Source organism: Peromyscus leucopus, chromosome 2 (genome assembly GCF_004664715.2).
Source record: "Peromyscus leucopus breed LL Stock chromosome 2, UCI_PerLeu_2.1, whole genome shotgun sequence".
Taxonomy (NCBI): Eukaryota; Metazoa; Chordata; class Mammalia; order Rodentia; family Cricetidae; genus Peromyscus; species Peromyscus leucopus.
Genome location: NC_051064.1, coordinates 8,473,818 through 8,481,338, shown reverse-complemented (window position 1 = coordinate 8,481,338; position 7,521 = coordinate 8,473,818). Strand labels below are relative to the sequence as shown.

The 7,521-nt window shown below is 39.1% G+C and overlaps 1 pseudogene; it reads right to left on the bottom strand.

The window, feature by feature from the left end:
* Window positions 1-1,657: 1,657 nt before the first annotated feature.
* Window positions 1,658-5,852, bottom strand: LOC114709009 (annotated as a pseudogene).
* Window positions 5,853-7,521: the final 1,669 nt, after the last annotated feature.

Below are 7,521 nucleotides of genomic sequence, written 5' to 3'. Positions count from 1 at the left end.
TATCTATCACCTTTGCTAAGTCAAACCTGCTGGAAAAAGCTAGTCTCAGCCTTCCATGGGGAGAGGGAACTTTGCCAAGGTTCTCTTCATTTAGAGTCCCCTAAATTCAGTGACTACAACACACACTCACCATAGCTACCAGAGTGGCTTTTCCTTGGAATTGTGAGGATTAGGGCTATGAGCATCATTTCATACTTAATAACCCTACTATTCATTCTATCTCATTCTCGTCTTCTCCAACGCCACAGTGACAGCAGTGATGTAGTTGGTGTGATTAACCACACACCTCGAACTCAAGCAATATAATCTGACATAAGGAATCAATGAGCCAAGCTCTTTGCCTTTAACATACATACTATAGATTAGACATGAGGTAGACTAGACAAAGCTAACAAAGGGAGGAATGTTGGCATAAATGTGTCACAAGGTAAACATGACTGTCCTGAATTCCAGCCCAGAAAATGCCTGCATCTCTTCATCAGGCCACTCTTGGTTCCCCACTCTGTTTTCTATGCTCTATTCTGTTAGCTAGGAAACTTTTTTCCCCATAAATGCAGGAGCTTTCATCTGAGTCCAGCCCACTTCTGGATGGTAGATTTTCATTTTATTTTATACTCTTTTTATTTTCATTTTATATTCTCTGTTCCTCTCAGACCAAGCTAACAGTGCTTCAGCTGACATGAATTTCTCAACAGCTTTGTGGGTATTGCCTGCATGTCACTTGAATTTTAATAGGAGAAGCTGCCCATGAGATTTTTCAAGTTGACCTCCTTTTGATTTTATCTCTTCCATAGATGGATAAAGTACAGTATCTTTAAGCTTCCCAGAGGCCATCTGATTTACTTGTGATTGAAAGAATACATTAGGTTCTAGAAAATGTTTTATGCAATTAAATATTCAAACTTTTTGGGACTATGGAAATTTTAGTAAAAATATACATTTACACACATTAGATCATAATAGCTGATTGTAAGTCTTTTCTGGGTGTTCTCCTTAGCTATGTATGCCCAGTTTTTGTTTATAATTTCAACTCTTCATATCAAGAGATAATTTGGTCACCATTTCTGTCACTAAAGAGCAAGGATGCACCTTCATCTAATACTAAGCATGTTTCTTTCTTTCTTCATGATGAGCTTTATTAGCTGCAATTTCCAAATTCAGATAGCAATGATTAGTCTTCCCCAGCCAATTGAGATGTTCCCTCTCTCTGGTGGGGGGTGTTTATTTCCCTCACATGTAGGATGGTCCCCAAACACAATACTGTGGTTCCAGCAACTGTGGCAAAGGGCAGCATCCTTGGCCTCTTAGAATAAAAGGATTTGGATTTGGCCTTAGTGTACAACAAGGAAGGAAAGGAAGGTGATTTCTCTCTCCTGCCCTTGCTTGGGCCTGAAGGGACAGAGTCAGTTCCACTCCTTCCACCTCTCAGCCAGGAAGCCACCTTGGTGACATATTTCATTCTAACCATCGCAGTAAAGGTTGGCCTGGTCCCAACCATTATAGGGAGGTAAAAAAGGTTCAAGAAGGTACAATGTAGATTAGGCCACAAAATGGGGCAGATGGCATCATCAGAAGCATGTGACTGGTGGAATCAGTTAGTAAGCTTCCTGACAGCCTAGTCCTGCCTTAGCAGAAGGGTAGAGAAGATGGATGGTGCTTACTGTTTGGCATTGAGGATGTGTGGAAATTCAAGCTTGAGAAAAGCACCAGTCATGAGGAAGCCATCTTTATCAGGTTGGCTTCCCAGCCCTTTGTAGGCTATGCTATCATAGAACCTCCATAAATGATTCAGGTGCTTTCAGCCACCACATCAGAGACATTGGATTCAAGCTATTCCAGAGCTTCTTGTATACTTCCTGGGTCTGCTGAGTTGTTGCGGTCTTGCCAGTACCATGGTCTGTACAGATTTATAGGCCAGGAGGACTTTGGTCCAATCCTTCACATTATTGCATTGAACTTGGCTTGCTTGAAAACAACATTCTTAGTGATGCCAGCTTCCCTTTTATGCAACTTCTCCCCAAAGCAGGCAATCATTCCAAGTCCCTCTACTAGGGTGTGGACCACTTTCTGCTCAATCATTTCGCTGACTCCCCAAAGATGTGCTGTTGCAGAATATTATTTTAAGGTGTGTTACTTTTGTTTATGTTCCATTTGTTTAACTCTATGAAGCTGTGTTTCTGTGCCTGTGTAAAACATCTGATGGTCTAATAAAGAACTGAATGGCCAATAGCAAGGCAGGAGAAAGGATAGGTGGGGCTTGCAGGCAGAGAGAAGATATAGGAGAAAAAATAGATGGAGAAGTGAAGGAAGTAGTCAGAGAAGGAGGAGGACTCCAGGGGCCAGCCACCCAGATACATAGCAAGCCACAGAATAAGAATAAGATTTACAGAAGTTATAGAACAGGAAATGCCCAAAGGCAAAAGCTAGATGTGATAATTTAAAGCTAAGGAAAGATGGCTAGAAAGAAGCCAAGATAAGGACAGGCATTCATAATTAAGAGTAAGTCTCCATGTATGATTTATTTAGGAGCTGGGTGGCAGGCCCCCCAAAAAGAACAAAACCCCCAACAACATTTTGGCATATCAACTTCGGGCTCTATTATTCATCTATAGCCTGAGAAAGCTCAACAACAACAACAACAACACAAAATATAACTCCTTTAAAGTTTTGGCCAGAAAGTTCCTGCTGGTTAGTGAGCAGCTAGTACCTTAAGTGGGAACATAAAAACTAAGTAAAAACACCTGCCACAGTGCAAGCATCAGTATTCTAGAGCTCTAGAAAGGTTGAATGCAGTTTTCAGTCATGAACCTCTCACCGGGCCATGAGCTTTAAGCTCGTCTTTCCCAAACCTGGGTGGAGCCAGCTGAGAGTCTAGTGGAGAGTAGCTCTTGGAGAATCCAGGTGTAGGTTAGCAGTTTAAAAGTTTGCTAATTAGGTCAAATAAGACTAGATATATGCAGTAAAGAGATCAACATAGACAAACCTCAAAACAGGTTAGTGTGTTTAACAATGTGCATAGGCTTAAGATAAGGAAAAGAGTACAGTCATAGATTTTTTTTAAAAAAAAATAATGAATAGTTTAAAATAAAGTCTTTACAGAGAGAGTAAAAGAAAAAAGCCACACAAGATGGGAAATACACAGGGAGTCTGGATCTGGTATGTTATTGTGTGGATTTTGAATTTTTTGAATGGTAATAAGCAGAAGAATGTTGTTGGCAGACATGAGTTTGTGAGCAGGACTGCAAAATAGAACCAACCTAGATGTTTTAGGGCTATCTTAACTTTAAAAAAGAAGTCAAAAATATATTTGTCAAATGGAAATAAAAAATGCTTTGGAGTTTTGTTCCCACAAGAGATGAGAGGCTATGGATTCCTAGAGGGTTAATATGGATTAGGTTTGATCAGGTGAGACCTTCTGAAACTTGACAGGTGAAATCTATCAGCAAAGATTAGTGCTGGTCTTCCAGGACTTGGCTCATTACCTCAATTTTTTTTATCTGGGATTCTAAAAAGATACTTTGTCCACAGGCATCAGAAAGAAGTATGGAGAAAACTATGCCAACATTCCCAAGAGTTAGGGAGTTTTGGTGGGTTTTGGTTATTTGGTGGGTTATGATGTTTATTATCATTTAGAGGAATATAGAATATTGATACAAATTTAAAGTTATTTTGTTATACTGTATGTGTGTGTGTGTGTGTGTGTATTTGTGCTGAAATGTGACACTTTATTTCTATGTTAATAAATAAAGTTTGCCTGGAGATCAGAGGTCATAGCAAGCCAGGGACAGCAGTTAGTCGGTTGTAGCCCACACCCTCAATCCAATTACATGGCTGGCAGAGTCTCTGTGTGGTTAAAGACACAGCCAAGCATGGTGACATGAGCCTTTAATCCCAGTACCAAACATAGAGACCAGGAGGTCTGTATAGACAGGCAGTGACAAGGAAGTCATGTGGATGGGCTTAGAGCTAATGAGAAAGCAGAACAGGAAAGGAATAAAAACACAAGTGAGACATTAGAAAGTCTCTCTCTTGGGGGAAGCTACTACTGGTGGTAAGCTAAAGCTAGGTGGCTCTTGCTCTGATCTCTTTGGCTTTAACTCTGTATTTGGCTCTGTGTTTCTAATTTAATAATACTGTTTAGAAATTTGTCTACATTTCTACTCTTGTTTAAAGGATTTTTGTATACTGATAAAAATTTAAGGTTATTTTTGTTACAGCATATTGTATATATGTTTTTATTCTTGTTTATGGTATTGCACCTATGCAGTTTATTTTAAAATGTAAGGTAAAATTCTAGTTTATGAAAGCTGTTATTATAAACCATATAGGATAATCAGGAAACATAGGCTAGTGGTTAGTCATTTATAACAATCAAATTTGTAAATATGTTACGTATGCTTTCCAGATCATATAGAGATATATTTTAGATAGACAGATTGGTCTTCAAATGTTTCAAAGACCTACAGTATATGGCATTTAAAACATTGTGTTAACTTAAGTTTTTTCATGACAATGAGACATATCTGCTCCTGGCAGCACCAATTTACTTCAGAAAAGATGATGGGCATTGAAGAGACTCTTTATGGAGTTTACTTTTGTTGTGGCAAGATTAGCCATTTGGGCAAAGAAACTACATTTGCCATGACTGCTTGACTGTATGTTGTGCAGACTAGTCATACAGAACCCACAGGAAAGAGACTTCTGAACTTTGCCAAAACAAAGCAGAATGGTCCTTCTGGTTTCCTGCTTCTCAGAAGAAATTGCCAGACATTCTACAGGAAACAGAGGAAGGTGACTGATGAACTTTGCCAAAACAATGAAGGACAGTCCAAAATTCTTACTTCATAGAAAAGTCTTCCAGATACTCTAGGCCTGTAGGCTGAAGATGGATGCCCCAGCATTGCAGAGGAACTTTGGATGACTGTGCAGACAGCCAAATGTCTCTGTTGTTAGATAAATTACATTCTTATGGATCTTTGATGGAGTTAAAGAATATATAGTTATAGTTTCGGTTTTCCTTAGTTATGATAGAAATTAAATGAGGTGTAAAATTTTGGATTCACTAAGATACGATGGATAATGTATTATTTTCTCTGAATATGCTAACTATAAAAGGACTGAATATTGTGGAGGCAATCCTTATTTGATAATTGTTATTATATGTAGTCTTACTATGCTTAAGTTAAAAGCTTTTCATTTTTATATAGACAAAAGGAGGAAATGTGGTAGACTATTATTTTAAGGTATGTTACTTTTGTTTATGTTGTATTTGTACATTTCTATGAAGCTGTATTATTGTGCCTGTCTAAAATATCTGATGGTCTGATAAAGAATTGAATGGCCAATAGCAAGGCAGGAGAAAGGATATGTGGGGCTAGCAGGCAGAGAGAATATATAGGAGAAGAAAAGGGATGGAAGAGTGAAAGAAGAAGTAGTCAGAGAAGGAGGAGGATTCCACGGGCCAGCCACCCAGCTACACAGCAAGCCAAGGAGTAAGAGTAAGATTTACATAAGTAATAGAAAAGGAAAAGCCCAGAGGCAAAAGGTACACAGGATAAGTTAAGGAAAGTTTGCAATTAACAATACAAGCTGAAGTCAGTCATACATAATTAAGAATAAGCATCTGTGTGTGATTTATTTGGGAGCTGGGTGGTGGGCCCCCTAGAAGAGTAAAAACAATCAACAACAATGTGCTTTTTCTTCCTATGTCCCAGCACTACCTATGTGGCTTCTAAGTCTTTGATCATACCAGGCCTGATCTCTACAGTGAAGTCCCTACTAGTCACTTTGTAGAAGTTCTGTGCTGCCACAGCAATTTTGATATCTAGCTACTGCCTGGTGAAGTTGATGTAAGCAGTGTGTGTGTGTGTGTGTGTGTGTGTGTGTGTGTGTGTGTGTGTGTGTTTGTGCATAAACTACTTCCCTGTCTGCTGGAGCATTCAAGTGTGAACATGAGTTCTTCAGCCACTTCTTTCCATTCATCTTCCACTTTCCCCCCATGAGGAACGTCCTGGAAGGCTGGAAGGCATCGTTGCCCCAGGACTGACTCTAAAGGTCAGTATGAGCTGATATCATTTATTATTTATGTCAAGATTCTTACGGCCTCTCTGATTCCAAAATTATGTGAAAAAAACTTTAATACCTGTAATAGCATTACCTTATTTTCTTTTTACAACATCCTTACTGGTAAGTTGAAGGAGAGCACACACACACACACACACACACACACACACACACAAACACACACATATTGCACACACACACACACACACACACACACACACACACACACGCACGCACACACACACACACACACACACACACACACACGTAATGTTCGTGTGGGGAGATTGATCTGCTAATGTGTTTTTCCAGAGAGATTTTGATCTTCACAGCTATCCAAAGTGATGTTTGCATCAGTTCATCTTGTAATGGTGCCAAAACACTATGAAAGGCTTTAGAGACCCAGACCATGGCAAACACAGGTCCAAGCATGGCAATCCTGGCATCCACAGGTTTTGCCTTTTACCCCTCTCTCCCTTGTTAAACCTTCAGATTACATTCCTAAAGCTAGCCACACAGGCCTATTCCCTTAATTAGCCACTGACTCATTCCTGAGACTGATCACCAAGGTCCAACTTTCAAAACATCAAGGTCCAACAGCCAGAATTCATTAGTTTGACTAAATTAATTATATTACCCAATCAGAACTTTCCAACATGTCCTAGTACAGTCCTCCCTCCCCATGTTCACTCTCAAAAGTCACATTTTTAAAGCTATTTTTAATCACCTTGTCTCATTGTCTTGCTTAATAAAGGATCTATTTACCTTTGGCTTGTGCTTGGAAATTGGTGTTTAGGTGTGGTCTGTTCCTAATCCGGGGTCCTGAGGGGAGCATTCTACAGTTACAGTGGTTCCTTTAATGTTTGCATGTGTTTCACCTTGCAATGGTGGCAAAACACTGAAAACCAGGTTGAAACCTTAAACTCCAATTTTTTTTTTTTTTTTTTTTTTGTGGGAGAATGTTGGGAAAATGATGTTTCTGCTAGTTTTAGGTTTTACCCTGGATTGCATGAGTTTTATAACAAATATGTTCTAAACCGTAGGATCGTATTAGTTTATATGATGCTAATAGGTTGTTAGCACATATTAAAATAGCCATTGCAAAGATCAGAGCTCCAAAAATAGACTATACTAAAGCCCTCCAATTGAACTAGTCACTGAGGGTACTAGTTTCAATTGTCTCTATAACTGGTGAAGTAGTGCCAACAGAGTCTTTGAGCTGTAGGGCTTTTATTAGTCATACTCAAAGGCATGCAGGCAACAGCTTTTGTCATGAATTCTTGAAATAAAAGTTTATTAGAAACTTTGATTCTCTTTTGAAATCCCATGTAAACACCCATATTACCTATAACTGAGACAAGAAGTTAAAGGACTGGTGTTGCCTGTGCATGAATATAGTCTAGCAAGAATTATTGCCATGAGTGGTTCTTCTCCATTCAGGGTTATGACATCTTTTTC